The sequence below is a fragment of the Cygnus olor genome, chromosome 7, assembly GCF_009769625.2.
Source record: "Cygnus olor isolate bCygOlo1 chromosome 7, bCygOlo1.pri.v2, whole genome shotgun sequence".
In the NCBI taxonomy this organism is placed as follows: domain Eukaryota; kingdom Metazoa; phylum Chordata; class Aves; order Anseriformes; family Anatidae; genus Cygnus; species Cygnus olor.
In genome coordinates this window covers 37,998,878-38,017,655 of record NC_049175.1, presented here as the reverse complement: position 1 = coordinate 38,017,655, position 18,778 = coordinate 37,998,878, and the positions used below count along the sequence as shown (strand labels likewise).

At 42.8% G+C, this 18,778-nt stretch overlaps 1 protein-coding gene and 1 long non-coding RNA gene across 4 annotated transcripts in view; both read right to left on the bottom strand.

Annotated features, from left to right (window-relative positions):
• INPP5A (inositol polyphosphate-5-phosphatase A) overlaps nucleotides 1-18,778 on the bottom strand; it is a 249,702-nt gene that overhangs the window by 214,622 nt on the left and 16,302 nt on the right. The window lies entirely within an intron of this gene.
• Nucleotides 872-7,716, bottom strand: LOC121073341. The gene is made up of 2 exons (XR_005821635.1): nucleotides 7,104-7,716; nucleotides 872-1,158 (listed from the first exon to the last, which is right to left on the bottom strand). It is a non-coding gene; the product is annotated as an uncharacterized LOC121073341 (long non-coding RNA).

The following is an 18,778-nucleotide window of genomic DNA, read 5'->3' as shown; positions in this document are numbered from 1 at the left end:
GAAGTTGCAGGGCCGGCAGGTTTCTTCTTACTGTAACACATTTTCACTCAAGTAGGAAAAAAGACTGCAGCAGCAGAACTGATGTTACATACATTTTTCCAGAATTATTGAACTCTTCCTGACCTACTGTACAGTTTGGCATACTAGACTAGAATAAACACACGCCTGACGATTAAACAAAATGCAAGTTAAGTACTGCAAGCAAAACATGTCCTCAGAGTCCTACTTATCCTTGGTGCTTTAAAGCAGAAAACCAACACTTTTGTATTGCAATGGGACATTCACCACCAGGAGAACTGTGCTGTTGAAGAGAGGCACTGTCTCACCGCCCAGGAGGAAAGGCCTGCAGCTGCAAGCAGGGGTGCTGTGCTGCGGGGACGGGCTCGGGGAGCGGGGCGCTCAGCACCGGCCAGCCGCCCCCCGGCCGCTCCGCGGGAGCCTGCAGTCCCCTGGCGGCACCGCTAGCGGGGAAGGCAGTCCCGCCCCGCGCACGTAACGCAACAACAAACACAGCAGACAACTTCCACAAACATTTTGCGGACACGTTTAGCGGAGTGGTAGGCTTGGTTCAACATTAAAACCCAAAAGAGCAATATCATGAGGTATCGGTGGAAATCTCCTGACAGCCAGCCAGTAACAATACTATTACAGCCAAAATTTATTCTGTGTTTGTGGCTCCAGAAATTCAAAGCCACTATGGAAAATTTTGTGTATTTAAACCTAACTATTAAGAGATATCCTGTTTGCAATGAGGTAACACCTCTATTTTTCTCTGTCACGAGGAAGTGCACTTCACCTAGTATCAACATTTGTGAACTGAGCTGGAATTGCTCTTTTCCTGTTTAGGAAAATGGGCTTCAAACTTGAGTAATACTGACAAAAAGTAAAGACTGCTTTTATTGACTTTTTCCCCTGACATATTTTTAATATTTTGAAGCATTCCAAACGTGCAAGAAGTCACAGTGGGAAGAGCCACCTCGAGTCTTCTCTGGCCACTCGAGCGAGATCAGGATCTGCTTGTGGGGTGCCACTACTGGAGGATGCACTTCAGGAGGCCGCTGCACACGAGGACACTTCAGAGGACAGCTGTAAACATTTTTCACATGCTTCTCTCGGACAGCCCTGGGAACACATATTTCTGCTGCAACACACGAGTTGCTGTAAGAAAAGCAAAAGTAAAACTGCCCTCGTGCTCAAGGCTGAGAGTTACGACTGCAGACACGGGATGCCTGCCGCAGGCGCGTCTCCCCGGCAGAGCCCAGGAGCCGAGGCGAGGAGACACCCGGCCCCTCGGCCCGACACCGCCCGCCCGCAGCCACCGCCGGGGGGAACGGACCGTGCCACCAGGGACATCATCGCCGGGCAGAACGGGCCGATGAGGCAGGGGATGTGCTCCTGGGATTTACCTCCCTGCTAATTAAGGACAGCTTTTTTTTTCTCCCCTTAGAGGTAAAACGCTTCTGCAGCATAGCACGGACAACCTAACATTATGCATCCATTATGAAAGAAGAGTTGGGAGGCAGACATGCAAAAGAAATTACACTATAATATTAGGCATTTAAAACTTATTCTGTTGAATTTCTCACAACAGCTACAGGCTCAAAGTCAACTTTTACAAAAAACCCACCAGAATCAAGTGATTCCGAACTGATTTTTTTATTTTTTGGAGAGAGAGATTCGTAAACAAACACTGCTACCTCTGAAACATGCTAAGACTGTAACAGTAAAAACCTTGTGATTCCAGATAATCACACTGAATATTCACACAAACCGAAGCAGGGCATTGACATCACAACGGTGAATGTCCGAGCAGAAGCCCCAGGCTCCCATCGGGGCCCATCCCGGAGCAGAGCACGCGCCGAGGCCCTCTCCTTCAGACGGGCTGACAGGCCACGCCGACAGCTCTGCAGCTGGGACCTCTCAGAGCTGCCCGGGCTTCTCCTCTGTGAGGGAAGCGCATCCGTGCTCCTCCAGAAGCCTGCCAACCAACCACCACCGCCACCCACCTCCACTGCAAACAAGCACCTGGTTTTGGAGTGATTCCCTCATCAGGAGGCAGAAAAAAGCCATCCCCCACCAGAACAAAAATTTCAATGAACGTGCAAACCTCACACATCAATAAGCAAAGCCGTATCTTTCCCTGAAACAACCCATTCAAGGCAGGCTGAACCAGTCACAGGAAGGAAGACAACACATCCAGGACACTCAAACCACCAGACTGGACCACAGGCCCAGCTCATTCCACCCCCATCCGCATCCTCATTCGCACCCAGGCTCAGATCTGAAGCAAACCGAGTGGTACCCACGGCACAGAAGTCAGGAAAGAGACAGAAGGCAGAGAATAGCTGGACTGGTGTGGCAGAGAGCGTGGCCACAAACCAGCCCACGCTGGGCTGACACATCATCACACCCAACTTCCAGGCACACAAACAGACAGGACAGACAGAGGAAACACAGCACTCCCCTGCCTTTACTTCTTCAAAACTCTCCCCAGAGGCACAAACGGCTCTACCTTGCTTGCAGCTCAAGAGACGGTAGAAAAATGTTTTAAGATGCCATACACCAATATACAGGCTGCTGTGGATGGGGGGGGGAAGCTTTTTTGCTGTCAAATTCTACAGCAAATAATTCACAATCTATTAATTTGGTTTACAGACAACAACAACTACAATCTGTTTCCACCCTTGGAACACATTAGAGTTTTCAGAGCAAGGTCAGCACTAAAAACTTGGTTTCTCACCAACTCAAGCCTTTCTGAATGAGACCAGTAGTTGACACTGCATAAACACACCCACAGCAAGAAAAACCTTGGCGGCCCCGGCGCGAGGGCTGCTGGATGCCGGCGGCGGCGGAGCCGAGCGCAGCCGCGTGCTCCCCGTGCTCCCAGGAACCCAGGGGACACTCGCACGTTGAAGCTGGGGGAGCACGGTCTTGTGCCACCTTCTGAGAACAAGAAGCTTTAGCAGGTGACCCGGACGTTAAGCAATAACTCTAAATCCTAGAGAGAAACGGAATTTCCTGAAAACAGGCCCCATATGGGATTGCCAAACTTTTTTTTTTTTTAAATCTATAAAGCCAAACTGAAATGAAGGCACTGTACTGAGTCAGTATTTTAAAAACCGACTTAAATTAATTTTTCCACTCCGTTTTTTACAGCCCTTCTACACGTTTAGTTGTCTTTCTCCCCTTTAGCTTTTCCTACAAAGTATTCTCTGTAGTTACATAACATTTACTCTTGAATGCAGTTAGGGGTTAATAAATGATTCTGCTTAGTTTATTAACTAACTGGACTCCTAGTTAGTATCCAGTATATGCAGAATATCATACACCTATTTTATATCTCCATTTCAAACTAAAAATACTTATGGAGATTTTGGTAAAATGGGGTTAGCTACATACATCCTGGTCTGTTGTCTGACCTCAGAGATTCCCACACCAACATCAAAAGAAATCTCAAGCTCTCTCCCAAACCCCGTAGCAAACTTCAGTTCTCTTACACTGCTTTTTCTAGGGCCAAGGAGCTCAATGTACCACCCACCTGGTCAGCCCGGGTGTCCTCTCAGGACAAGAATGCCATGAAGGTGCTGGTACCAGAGCACAGCACTGGTGTGTCTGCTTTCCCATTCATTTTGAGAGCGGACAGTTCAAAGTGGCAGGGCACAGCTTAATGGCCCTAAATAAACACACCTTCAGCTTCAGCCATAACTTGCCTGTCACAGACCTTAAAAGACAACTCAAATTTCTGAGCCATTAGTGGAACACCTGAATTTTTATCCAATATTCCAATGTTCAGCCTTCAATTAATAGAAGGATGTTAAATATAATGGCCACTCCACGGTACGTACTAACGTACAAAAGATAGGAAGCAATGAAGTTGTGAGCACTCGAGGGCTTAGAGGGTTATGGAAACAACAGCTCTTCTTGAGTCTCTTATCACTGACACATTAAGCTGCAGTATGGGACTTCAGAGCTGATAGCAGCAACGCCTGAACTAGAAATTAGGACACAATGAGAAGGAAATCGCACCAGACTAGGGAAAATGAGGATATCATTATAGAGCAATTAATTTCCCCTCGGAGAAGTAGTTTGGTTATTTCTAGCTTCTTCATTAAAGCAGCCTGCAAGTAGCCTTTCAGGATGCATCCCACACCTTCACCATCTGGGTGTCTTCATTTTGCTCCCAAGAGCTTTCTGTCAGCCTGGACGCACCTCATGTCACCAGCAGATGACCATCTACTCCATGCCAGAGCGCAGGAACCCTGTTCCAGTTTACTGCAGCTTGTGCATCAAAGATGTATGTTTATTCTTTGGGGTCCTGTTCTAACCAAAACAGCATAGCTCTGACAGGTTTCTTCAGACATACCCGTCATGTGCAGCTTTACAGTCAGAAAAGAATGAAACAAAAGATTTAGAGCAAAACCCCAGCCCAGGTTCCCTGACCATTCAGACCTGACTTCTCATCAGCAATTCCTCTTTTTTATGGGAGTAACTCAGCTTTGCTTTATGCTGCTCTGCCAAAACAGGCAGAGATGCATCTAATTAGCTCCCAGATGGCAGTGCTTTCCTGAACTGTTGCTGAGTTTTGGCAAGCGATCAAGCTACAGAACCACATGATGCTCTTGAATCCGTAGGACAAGCTATTACGGTGCTAGGGAGTTTCAGCACATCCATCCAGTCTTCATGAAGAAATGAGAGGCTTGTCTGCCCTGTAATGCTAAAATAGTATCAAGCCTTCAGCACAGTCTTTATAATGTTTATCCCTTGAAATTAAAGCGTGGAAACAATGTAAAGCAGTTTCCTATACCATTCTATTAATGTTTAACTAAAAATGTTATCCCTGTTCTTGGTTTTTGTTGTTATTGGCTTTTTCGTTTGAAACATAATACTACATTTACCATGAAGATCACATGACTGTGACAAAAACGAATTAATGGAGCAGCCTAGATTATCCATAGCTGAACTACAGAACGAAGATAAGCATGTTTTTTAAGCAATCTGTTATATTTACAAATCAATAGGAGGAGCACACGTGAGCAAATTCTCAAAACCTAGACACAGACAGATTCCTAGCACGTACATAAAATTAATCATGAATACTTAGCTAAACACCTTTAGAAATGGCTCTCGGGGGAGCAATTTGATTTAACCGATCTGAATTTCAATTATCTTCCGCAAATTCACTCACACAAAGGAACAATATGCCAATATACATATATACACAACATAATGTTCCATGAAAAATTAAGTTCTTGAGGGGTGGTTTTGGCCGTGGATGAGTTTTGAATGACACTTATTGCTATAATGACAAGTTTAACTGCTGTGTTGCCAGGCTGTTAATTACACAGCAGGGACACACCGTGCTAGCACCAGGGGTTGTCATGACTGTGGCTCTCAGTGAGGCTGTTTTAAGCAATTAAACTCTGGCAAGACAATGCTGTACATGGTCTGCACATGCTCCCTGCCTAACTGTTTGTTTGTTTGTTTTAAAGCATTTTTTCCATACCCTTGGAAAGTTTAAAAGGAACAACAGAAGAAGTGCATATTACAATCGGCATTGCCAACTCTAGGCTAAAGATTTCAAAGATCTTTATAAAGGCAAGCAAGTTGGTAGGGGCAAAATTCCAATAAATCCTTTTTACTTCCAATTATACATCATTTCAGGTTGGATTTTTATATGGTAAGTATGAGCAGAAAGGGTCTATTGACCATTATTCCATATTTATGAAATGAAAGAGTTCCATTTTAGTCTAAAATATCTTTTTCTTTTTAATAAGTTGAGTTTCCTAATTACCTTGGATAACTAAATATTGAATTTCTTGATTACTTCATTCATAGTTCCAGCATAATCAGGAACAAAACCGCTTCACTTAGTAGCTTAAAATCCAAAGTCAAGGTCACTCATAAAACACCCTCTACTTCCAGCAGAGGTGATTCTGGAAGAAGTCCTACTGCAGAAGTCCTATAACAATATCCTAACAGGAGGATATTGTTAAATGTAAAAGACTGCCACTTGGAGCTCTTCAGCAGAGCTGATAAATAGAACAGCTATTAATAGAAAGGAGTAGTGAAGAAGAAAAGCATCATGGTTTCCACATTGACCAAATTTTGCACATACTGTGAATACGTTAGCAAACATTTAACAATACAAACACTAAGAAGTTGCAGTTTTAATGCCTTCTGGAGCTATGTAACATGTCATTATATTTTTACTTCAGTTTCAGAAGGCTTTCATATACCAAAAAAAATATATATATATATATATATTTTTTGAATAAGCAAATCCTGATCGTTTCTACTTCACATTGATAGGAGTGCAGCTACTGGATTTTTTCTGAACAAAAGTAAATAGTAAGATGCACCCCAGCCTTAAACAGATGTTTAGCCCACAAGACCAAACTAGAACTACTCTGAACATCGGTGCTCAAAATCAACTGACCTCTCCTGACCCAATTCTACTATTCTGTATTACTTGCAATACAGTATAAAGGGTGGAAAGACAGCATTTTTAACTGAACTTGTAAGATCTTCTAGTGTGATTTAAGCTTTTAAGCAACCCTATGCATTAAACACATTGCCACTATAGGAAATAAAGCAAATACAGCAATTAATATAATTATTAAAAAAAAAGACTCAGGCTCCAAACTTACTCTGGTACTTCTGAAGTGTTGTAGCTTGCATTTTACCCTGAACTATCCAATACATGTTATTTTCCACAAAAACACACAGAATTTAACAGCATCCAAGGTTAAGCTAGAGCAGGCATCAAATTTACAGGCCAGACTTTGAACTGCTCCTCCGACACGTGCCATTCCCAAGCGAACAGCCCCATCAGACAAGCTGTAAACGAACGGAGCGGCAACAGCACAAGAGCAGGAAGGTGGGGAGTTCTGGCATCCTTCAACCAGAGAGACACAGAAACACGAGCTCTGAGACACCCCCAGATTTGCCTTCTGCTCTTCCTTTAAGATCATTAATCCCCATACTCGCTTATTTCAGATCTCATAAAACATTTAAGCTTTCTATTAGTCCCACTCGACACCCACTCAGCTGACCCCAGGCCCGTCCCCTCAGGCCCGCAGCCCGCCCGGCCCCGCTCCGCACACCGGGCCTGCCCGCAGCCGTGCGGCACCAGGTGTGCAGAGCGGCAGCCACATCACCTCTGCAAGCTTTCGCCAGGCACCATCGACTTTGCCTTCCCTCCAGAGCTCCCGCTCTGCCTCTCTCGCAGGGATGGCCCTGGCTCGCAGGGATGGCCCAGGCTCACGGTTCGCCATCGCCACCAGCACAGCTTCTCGGCCGCGCCGCAGGGACGGGAAAGACAGGCATCACGAGCTGAAGAGACCTGCCCTAAAAATTCCCTCCCCAGGCACCCAGTGACTTTATGCCTGTACCAACTGTAACTGCAGCTGGTTTCCAACGCATGGAAAACACTTCTGTGATGGTACTCAAACCCAAGTAGAAAAAAAGATGTCCTCAGCAGTGTATGAATTGGTACACACACGTTTATCTGAAGGAACTCCACAGGGAAAACAGGAAAATATCTGCTAGATATTTATGTCTTACGTGGAAACATTTTGAAGATCTGCATATAAAACTTTAAGTAATAAAAATTTATTCTGATATTGTATCATTGCATAGCGAATGCAACATATAAGCAAATGAAACAAAACTCGCAATGGGTATTGAAAATGACCTTAGCTTTAGAGAACGCAAACTTTACAATAATTCATATTCCACGTGACAGTTCATGAAAAGAAAGAACAACAATAACCCCCCCCCAAAAAAAAAAAAGAGAAATATTCCATATTTTGAATTAATTTGTCTAGGCACTAGCCAGATTATCACACACACACCCCGAACTTGGGAGCCCCCCCAATTTACTTTGCCTCAAGTGAAGGAGCAAAAGGAAGGCAGAAAACTTAACAGGTAACAGATCTGGATTTTATGACCCCATTCAGAGCCTGAGCTTGTCTGAAGTGTCTTTCACCAACAGCATTAACAGAGAACCATTCCTATGATGTCAACATCCAGCACGCGGTTTATACTCAAATGGTTTCTGACACTCCTGCATGTAAACCTTAGCTCTAAAACAGCTAAAAACAGCAAAAAGTTTGACATCCTGAGCACGAATGTGCTTGAAGAAAACTGCCCAAAGGAACTCCAGCCGCTCCCGCTCCAACGCAGTTTCAGTTTCATCTTCTTTTGTTTCCCTATCTTTGCGTAATGTCAGAGACTGGATTTAAATTTATATCTGACATTGAGATTCTTAGCTCTTGATCACAATTTCTTAATTACAGCAGTATAAAGTTATACCCTAAAAGCAACAGAAGTATCCTTTCTAGGCTTATTTACTGGCATTTAGATTTAGCTTCTTAATGAGTTGGACACTAAAACTCCTCAAGTACTACTGAGAATTAATTCTAAAAAAGTATCCATCAGAAAATAAGAATAATCCCTGTGCTAGAGAGGACTTCTTACCTCCTTGAAAACATCCTAAAGAGTACATATTTGAGTGTTAATGGGCAAACCAGAACACCCGCAGCTGAGAGGCTGCTTTACAGAAGCAGAGGCGCCTTGTGCTCCGCCAGGCCCGGGCAGGGGGCTGCCTGCTGCTGGGACGCCGTGGGCAGCCGGTGGTGACCAGGCGGGCAGACATTCGCGTTTGCCTGGAAACCCCATCCACACCCTGTGCCTGTCAGCGCCTTCCTTCTTAGAAGGAGAGGAAGACGACTAAAACTTACCAGGATGAAAGTGCCCAGCACTTCTTTGGACCCCATTTTATCTGGGGAATCCACACGTGTACTCCCACCCCTTCCCACGTCCCTCCAACAGCTCCTGGGACAAATCCCACTTCCCCCAGGTACCTCCATCCTTTACTCCCCTCTCCTGCTGAGGCCAGGGATGAGGCACTCAGCCACCTGTGAAGTGGCTGACAATACCCTGGACCTGCAGGAGGCACCTGCTTTCCCTGAAGGGTCCTGCGTGGCTGCAGTACCAGCCCCGCCTGAAGGCAGCAGGAGCGTGAACCTGCTGTGGGCAGAGCTACTGCCGCTCTGCAGGCACCGGCTGTGTCCGGGACCCAGCACCCTGAGAAAATGCCGAAAAGGGTTCTGTTTACGCATGAAGAGGGCTGGAAAGGTACTGGCAAGTTTGGAACCCAGTGTCCTCAAAGCACCTGCAGATAACTCACAGAAGGATTTCTAGTGACTCTGGTTTTGGCTCCTCCACCTTTCCTGCTACTAAAACACAGTAAGGATAGCTAAAAATACTTTACTTTCTAAAAATTACTTTGCCATATAAGGAATAGCTATAGTTACCACAGAGATGTTATCATGCTGTCACCATAGAGAGGGAAGTTGGTCTGTGTAACTGGAACGGGATGGAGAGGGTCCTTGAAACGATCTTATGAAGCCAAGACTTTCACTACAGAACAAGTCTCCTGCACACGCCCTAGCTCTTCCTTCAGAGCTGCTTGAAGCAGAACTGGTGTCCATCACCGAGGCAAAGCTTGAAGTCCTCGTGCCAGCAGGAACTCGCTGCTGTGAGCAGCAAGCCAGCAGGAACCTCACTGCTTGGCACGTGAGCTCAGTTCTTGGGTGCAATTCCCCTTGTACACCACTCCCCAACATCAACCTCTGACACAGTCATTCCAGGTTCTGGAAGGCTGTTCTGAGCAGACCCAGGAACGCAAAGGCCTGGCCTGGACAGAAGGGCCACCCAGCGGCAGCAGCACCCTGTGACTGCAGCGGCACAAGTGGCACGCAGGGCTGGCCCGGGCAGCAATCGCCCCTCTCACCCAGAAAACCTGGCGCGCGAGCAGCAGCCCACCCTCCCGAGCTGAGGAGCCACACATTTGTGGCACACATGCGCCTATATGCATGTGCCCTTGATGAATCAGGTATCAGCAAATTTATTATTTATTTATTTTAAATCAGTACACACATATATTCCCTCTTTTTCTGTACTGTAGTAGCAAGCCCTAAAAAACATGACTTTATAACAAAGTATTTCATGAAGTGTTATTAGTGCCAGTACATTAATACCTGACCTTTCTTCTCAACAATCAATCCAGAGAGAAGAGTCCACTATTCAGAACCCATTTCGTTTCCTATCTTACTGTTAAAACACAGTAATTCTTAAAAGGCAGCAATACTGCTGCTAACAGACAATGCTATCAAATTCAGAACAAATATAATAAGCTCTGTTCCTTGCAATACAAAATGACATGTACTGAATTTTTCTGAAGTTCAATGAGAAAATGTCATTGGTATGTTTCTGAAAGATCTGTCCTATTTCAGCATGGGGTTTTGAAAATTACAGTCCTATTGCTCTATTAATAAGTGAACAGCAGAAAAAAACGCTACGAGGAATGGTAGAGCAGAAAAATGAGGACATCTACAATAAGAGGATACCTAGAGAAACAGAGGAAAAAGTCACTGCATAGAAGTCTGACAAAAACTGTAAGTGATTAATATATTCCCTGGGCAGCCTCAACAGAAAGCTTTGCATTTCAGCTTTCAGTAAGAGATACAAAAGTACTGCATCAGAAGTAGGCAACACAATGGTTTTACATTAGGAAACTATCAGATTTTCAAAGTAGATCAACAGTATAAAAAGCAAACAAATACAGAGTCAACCCCCCCTCCTCAAATTTGTGACCCTGAACAGGTAAACACGTGGAGCTAACAGGTCATATCCCTCTGCATTTCCTCAGAGACATCCTTCATCTGAGCTCTGAATTTTAGAGAAAGAACATTATCTCCATTTACTGGACCTGGTTTTAAAAGACTCACTGATTTCAACAGACTTTTAATCAGTCAATTAATCAGTCAAGTTTTAGGGAGGTAATCAATAACAACAGTGGCAATCATTTTAATTAATTCTCCTAGCATAGAAAGTTCAGTATACATTTCCTCATCTAGAGGAAAAAGGGAAAAAAACAGAATTATAATTTAATAAATTACCGATAGGTCTACAGATATCATGGCTGCATATTCTATGCACAGCGAAAACAGGAATTCTTCCCTTACATTTAAAAATCCAGTGGCAGCAAACACTGAATACAAGAGTGGAAATCACAACTGACATTTTAAAGCTAGGTAACACCCGCTTGTACAGTCATTGAAACGTGTCAGCTCTGCAAGGAAGAACAGCTACACAGGTCACATTTTTAAGTACTCTTTCTTTGCTTAGTTTCCAAATGGTTTACAAGCTGCCCACAGCAACAGCATCATTTATCCTGGAAGGTAATAGCCAAGATTTCTTAAACTGAGCATCCAGAACCATTCATTAAAATGCATACCTAATGGAAATTTTCAAATTAATCTTTTGTGTATGAATAGTTTGAATATGATGCTGTGAAGTTTAACAGTCTTCCATATTCCTGTAGACTCTAAAAACCCAGCAGCTCTGTTTCAGTTAGATTCTCATTCTTCAATAATTTAAGCTCTTATTTTTAGCATTTCTCATTCCTTTCACTACACACAAAGCTTCCATGATAGTTTTCACGAAATTCAAGAAGGACCATGAGATCACAGCTAGCCGATGATAAATTTCACTCACATCCTCATGTATTGGCTGCAGAGGAATTAATAAGTTAAATATTTCTATTCTCAGCAGATTAGATTGTTGAGAAAAAACAGATGCTAGGAGAGCTGGAAGCATCACCACTGCCCAGGGCTCTTGCAATGTCTGGGAATTAATTCAGTGAGATAAGAATTAAGATGATCATATAAAGCAATCCACATGCTTTGCTACAGATAAGGGGAAAAACACTAAAGAACTTTGCAAAGCCTATCTGCTGCCAAATGTGAAAATTAATTTAACCCCAAAACTTGTGAATAAAACATGTTGGCTAGGCATCTGAGAAACAGGTATATGTGTAGCAATGGGAAAGTCTTGTAAAACAAGTCCAACGCACTCTTCTTTTCCCATTGTCAGCAAGAAGGAAGGCTTCTCAGGCTATCTCCTTTCCATGCCTATGTGTTTGCAAAGAGCAATCAGACTACTCGTCCATTTGCCTCTCCAGTGCCTTGGGAATGGTTTTGATCCTATCTCCTCTGCAATCACTGGTATTTACTATCATGGAGATCTGCATCTTAGGATGAACCTGGAAAACAGCCCTAGATATCCAGTTGGACCTGTTTTCATTGTCCTGTTTTGACAATATTTACTTCTAAGAAAAAAGGAAAGAATCAGCTTACCAGTTAAGGCTGTTCTTCATATTTGAAAGAAATACAGAAAGGGAGAAAGTGGGAAGGAAAGATGGAAGATAAAAAAAAAAGGCTTCATGTTATTTCCAGATGTGTAAGGAAGAAATAGACTTTGACTAAAAACGGTTGTTTCCTATCCATAAAGACTGTATGACACCAAGCACATCCCATAAACATGTAACATTTATACCTATCAACAGCATTTGATATGGAGTTTTGCTTTGCAGAATTTAACTAAAGATTTAATCTGTTAAGATTCATCACTTTCCATAGATTGCTGCTGCTGCTACCACTATCCACAGAGAAGGATTTCTCAGGATTTCAGCAGACACTTTGACACACAACAACCTCTGCAGAAGGTGTAAAAACCAACAGCAGCAGCAAAACCAGCTCTGAACGTAAATTAGGAGCAGAGCGAAGTCACGCAGTGTTTAGCATTACCCTACATGCCAGCTTCACACACTTAAAATAACATACTCATAGAAGGAAAGAGAAACTGCTAAAGATTAGTTTCTCGGGCTGCTGTTAGCTGCTTTAACTCAGAACAAACTCTGTCAGCCTGAGTGTGCCCCTGTCTTAGGACAAGGCCCCCGCTGTGATGAGCCGAGGCTGGCAGGAGCGTGCAGGGCACACGCTGCCCGGGAATGGCTGCACCAACCCTCCTACTTCTCCTGCAGGCTACGGCACAGGGGCAGCACGCCAAGGACTGGCTGGGAGGCCACAAAATGTCCTCCAACAGACACAGGCAGAAGACGACTGCACTAGCACCCACGGAGGACTGGAAGGAGTTTACATCATTTCCCTGGAATACCAAGAAATCTCATTTTTCAATCATCACACCACCTTTGAGTTAACAGCAACAGGATTTCAAAATTAGCTCTAAGATTTTAATATTTTAGTAACGTTAATTATGTTAAGGTATCTCCTCCTGTAGTCCTTATTTTCTTTAGCAGGAAAGGCTAACAGCGTAGAATCACAAGAACAGACATAACACTAGGATTTTCTTCATGGGAGCAGCAGGCGGGGAGGTCTGTGAGCTTACATTCTCTCTCCTGGGGTCTCTTCATCCCCATCCTCAGCAAAGCAGGAAGTAAACACAACGGAAAAGGCCACTCAAACACATTAACTCTATCATGCAGGATATATCACCTGCATAGAAAACACTTCAGTTACCTTACACAGGCTCAGGGAAACAAAGATCCATTGTAACTGTTAAACACTGCATCCTGTCACTTAAAATGCCACTTGCTGGTCAGTCTTTGACATCTCAGCTTTATACAATATACACACACCTCCATACAAAACATGAAGCAATGACTGTCTCGCTCCTGCATTTTTGTTAAATTATAACAGCCTTGGCCTGAAGATACGTTACATTCAACGTATATAGAATCACAGGACCATTTAGGTTGGAAAAGACCCTTAAGATCATCAAGTCCAACCATCACCTAACACTACAAGTCCACCACTAAACCACATCCCAAAGCACCACGTCGAGACGTCTCTTAAACACCTCTGGGGACAGCAACTCCAGCACCTCCCTGGGCAGCCTGTTCCAATGCCCAACCATCCCTTCTGTGAATGAATTCTTAACCGATATCCGACCTAAACCTTCCCAGCACAACTTGAGGCTGTTTCCCTCTGTCCTATATCCTCATGCACAAAACTTGACAAAGACAAACAAAATACAATAAAGATATCAAACTATTAGTATAAAATTTGGTCTAACAGTTTTTAAAAACCTGTCCAGGAAGATGGCTCAGGAAATTAAAACAAATCCACTAGCACTTGCAGGTAGCTTAGTAGTAGCTAATAGCGACTAAAATAGCACTGTAGTCATAACATCTTTGCTTGAAGATCAACTGAAAATCCATATGATTTCTAAAAACACAATAAATTGTATCTGAATGCATTATGTGTTCAGAGAAGTTCACATGGAGTGCAGGAAAGGAATAGCAGTGTTTTAAAAACACATAAGTCCTTTGCAACCAGTAACCACACTTTGACCATTTTCACAGACCTCTTTTCAAGTAATTATCTCACTTACATAAGAAAAAGTCTTATTTCTGTGAGTATCTGAAAAAGGCATATTAATCCCTAACAGAAAAAGGTCTTGTCAAAACCTTAAAGGACTTACTAAGCGTAATTGTTAATACTTTGCATGTCTGCTTTGATTATGTTTGACATAGTTTCCATATGGAAACTTAAACTGAATTTCATCAGGACCTTTACTTTGTTTAAAATATCAATCCATCCAATGTAATAAATATTTGCAGATATAGGAAAACATCATCTTTGTGGGTTATCCTTACATAAAAGGGTGAAAATTCACACAACTTCTCTCAACACTTGCTATTTCCTTCTGGAATAATACACATCTTCTCATTCTCCAACCCAATTCTAAGCTGTTTCCCTTTGAAAACAGCTATTTTTGGTTCTCCATTTGTATTTGTGGAAAATCCTTTTCTTTTTACTCAGAGTGAAAGCCTCAAGGGTTCACTAAATTACATACGTCTTTAGCTTACAAAATCTCTCATCAAAACAAACAAATTATTTGACAAACTGTTGTTGGACGTAATGGCCTCAAGCTAATCATCAAGTTACAAAAAAACATTTCCCTGTTACAGTCTTACCTTGTACAGAGTCCCACAGTGTCTGTGGTATTTAATGAAAACCACTAAACTGCTTGAGAAATGAAAGCAGCTATATTAAGGACAAAACTTACGTGAATCATAACGTGAAATCATTTAAATCATGGAATCATAGAATCATTTAGGTTGGAAAAGACCTGTAAGATCATCAAGTCCAACCAAACACCTAACACTACCAAGTCCACCATTAGACCATGTCCCTAAGCGCCACATCCACACATCTCTTAAATACCCCTAGGGATGGCAACTCCACCCCTTCCCTGGGCAAGCTGTTCCAACGCCTAACCACTCTTTCTGTGAAGAAACATCATTACAAATCCATACCTAACATTGCAAATACCATTAAGCCAGGGAGCCTGAGGAGCAATCAACTAAGTGCCTGAAATACATTTGGAGATAGACCTAAACCTAAACATACATACACTTTGAAAGCAATCCCCTGCTACAAAATAATTACCCCCCTAACACACTAGAATCATAGAATATCCTGAGTTGGAAGGGAACCATACGGATCATGGAGTCCAACTCCTGGCTCCACACAGGTCTACCCAAAAATTCAGACCATATGACTAAGAGCATAGTCCAAACGCTTCTTAAACTCCACAGGCTTGGTGCCATGACTACATCCCCGGGGAGCCTGTTCCAGGCCTGACCACCCTCTTCGGTGAAGAACCTCTTCCTGATGTCTAGCCTAAACCTCCCCTGCCTCAGCTTGACACCATTACCACAGGGTCCTGTCACTGGTCACTAAGGAGAATAGATCAGTGCCTGCCCCTCCGCTCCCCCTCGTGAGGAAGCTGTAGGCCGCGATGAGGTCTCCCCTCAGCCTCCTCTTCTCCAGGCTGAACAGGCCAAATGACCTCAGCCGCTCCTCACCGTCTTCCCCTCTAGGCCCTTCACCATCTTTGTACCCCTCCCTCTGGACACTCTCCAACAGTTTCACGTCCTTTTTGTACTGTGGTGCCCAGAACCGCATCCAGTAACGCGAGGTGAGGCCGCACCAGCGCAGAGCAGAGCGGGACAATCACTACGCCGACCGACTAGCAATGCCGTGCTCGATGCACCCCTGGGGTTACGGTTGGCCCTCCTGGCTGCCAGGGCACACTGTGGCTCATGTTCAGCTTGCTATCAATCAAAACCCCCAGATACCCCAGTTCAGAAACTGTGAAAAATCTATATCTCCCTCCTCTTCTCAATCTTCGGATAAATCCATATAGAAAATGATGAGATTCAGTAGTTTTAAAACACTGAAGAATAGGTTCAGGGCATCATGAAAATATACAAATGAGAAACTAAACGCACTTTAAGCTTTTCGCTCGCTTAACAAAGGATGTGACAGTTCACCTTCCTCGCTGGTAAGAGGACTGCCTTCAGCATAAACGATTACATGTTGCTTGCTCCAACATACCAAATAATAAAAATCAGATAAACAAAGAAAGATAACCAACAGTGATCACACCTGGGATCTGTTCTCTTTAGCTATTGCTAGGTTCAAAACAAGCAGAGTATTAACCTTAATTTAAAGACCGTCTTAAAAACAACCACTCTTTTAAAAATTAAAAAAGTTTGATTTCCAGACATGCTAGTCATAAATAGTGGTTCCACTAGCAAAATGAGCAGTTATTTGGTTCAAATCCAGAAACTCGTATGTTTTCATTTCCACATTCATCTCCAATGCTCCACAACAGAAAGCATCTAATGCTAACAGAAGTGACCACTCTTGCAGAAACAGTGCTCCACACAGTGCGCTCTGGCTCACGGGAAATGAGCTGCTCGCATTCTGAGCTGAACTTGCTTAAGTCAGCAAGTTTATCGTATGGTTGCTGTCAGAAATGAAGTCACTTCTCCATAATTGCGGGGAATGTCTACACAGAGTTTAAAAAGAACAGCAACTTAAGAAAAAAACAACAACAACAACAGAAAAAAAAACAGTTCACAGTTTACAGATGGCAAGCAGTGTTTCTCGTGGCTACATTCATGGAGCTCTTGCCAACTGAAGATGGCAACGTATTTCAAACAACATTCAATTAAATAAACAATAAAGACCAGGTCGAACAAAAATAGCACATCTTTGGTTTTTAAGGCTACATCTGCTGCTATCAATGCTATGGAGAACACGCAAGTAAATGAACAAGATGCAGCAGTAAATTCCAGTTGAAGTCTGAAGCACCATTAAATTAAAGAAGGTCATTTTTTTGGTGCCTGGGCTTCATGATCTGGAATTTATCAGACAGAGATCAGTAAATCTCTCACAAAGAAGGCAGTCAAGATAACGGCCAATTCAGACAACCGTACATTTAATTTTTTTCAGTATGCCTGTTGACCTGTTGAATTACTTTAAAATAGTACAGTCTTTTGTGCCACTAATTGGAAGCATCCACAACGGCCTTTTTCAGACTCCTGCAAAGAGTACAGGCTTTCTAAAACTGGTTCTTGCCATCTTTAATATTTACATCCCAAGCCAACAGTATGCTGGACCTCGTCTGCTAACAATCTGCTGATACAGATTATTGACATTTTACCGACAGTGCAGCCATTCACATTCACCTATATTCTCAGGTATATTACATAAGCAAAACCCCATATTATTATTACAACAACAAAAAAATACATATATATATATATATATATATATATATATATATATATATCAGACCCTCTGCAGGACTAGATACCTATAGCTCTGCTAACTGAGCACATGGCAATTATTTACTTGTCAGGTGCACAGGAAATTTAAATGAGCTCTGTTAATGCCACATCTGTTGGCATTTGCTTTGCATTTTTTCCACAAAGTAAACAGTTTACTATACTCCAGGTTTTGTATCAGGCAGTAAATTTTAGGCAGGTTTTATGAACCCTCTGTTTTTCCCACACTGAGACCATCTTCCCAGAAGACGCTATCATTTACTATGCATTTGTAGTGCAAACTATACTTATCACCAGACTCTCTATGTGCCACAAGCTTAAATAATCACAAGCACTATACTTAATGCAGTTCTGTTGCTACTTCCGTTTTAGATTTCTAAATAGCTAGTAGACCTTGCAACAAACCTTGGAAAAATTCACCCAACACAGCTGCTGACAAGACAACTTCAATCTTAGCCATCTCTGGAGTTCAGGTATTAATAAAAGTAAGAGAAAAGGTGCAAGAGAGGCAGGAAGGAAGAGCGCTGTTGCAAGAGAACACTGCCACAAAATCTAAGTTATCCTTCAAATCCAGCTGAGGATGACAAGGATTGAAGAGCTGTACCATTGCTCTAGTAGTACATAGGAAGTTCACTGTGGCACGATTTAGCATCACCTGGTCATGTCACATTTGCTTAATGTTCCTTGTCAGCAGTCAGTCCCTTTCAAAATAATTTAAAAACCACAAGAAAAACATGTTTCTAAACTCTGGAGATAATCAACATCACCCTGTTCACTGATGTACTTGTTCAGGACATCACAGCATGTATGCAAAGCTGCCTGTGCAGTACCCTTTACTACCAAAATGTAATTAAGGACAAAAAAATTAGATATAAATGCACTGAGCAGCACCAGTTTTAGGACTATTTCTGCACATCTCTTTCAAAGCACCTGTATGATGTTTCCACCATTGGTACCAAAACCCCTCTCACCAATAGGAAGGGCAACAAAAAGCTGCAATTCACAGAAAGTTTTCTGAACTGAAAGAAGGGTCTGTAACATTTAATTGAAGCATTGTTTCAGAAGTTTTATGCATTGTTTTAAGAAACAAGCTGTACAGCCTCTCTCTAGCTAACTTTTATGACTTCCCATTGCCTATGCGGCTTAATACTTTCTAGAAGCAAATTTGCCTGTAGATCACTTGGTTCAGTAATCAGAAGAAAGCTGTTAGAGACTCATGAAAGTAGTCAAAGACCACACCAAAACAAAACAGCATACGCCGATTTTCCC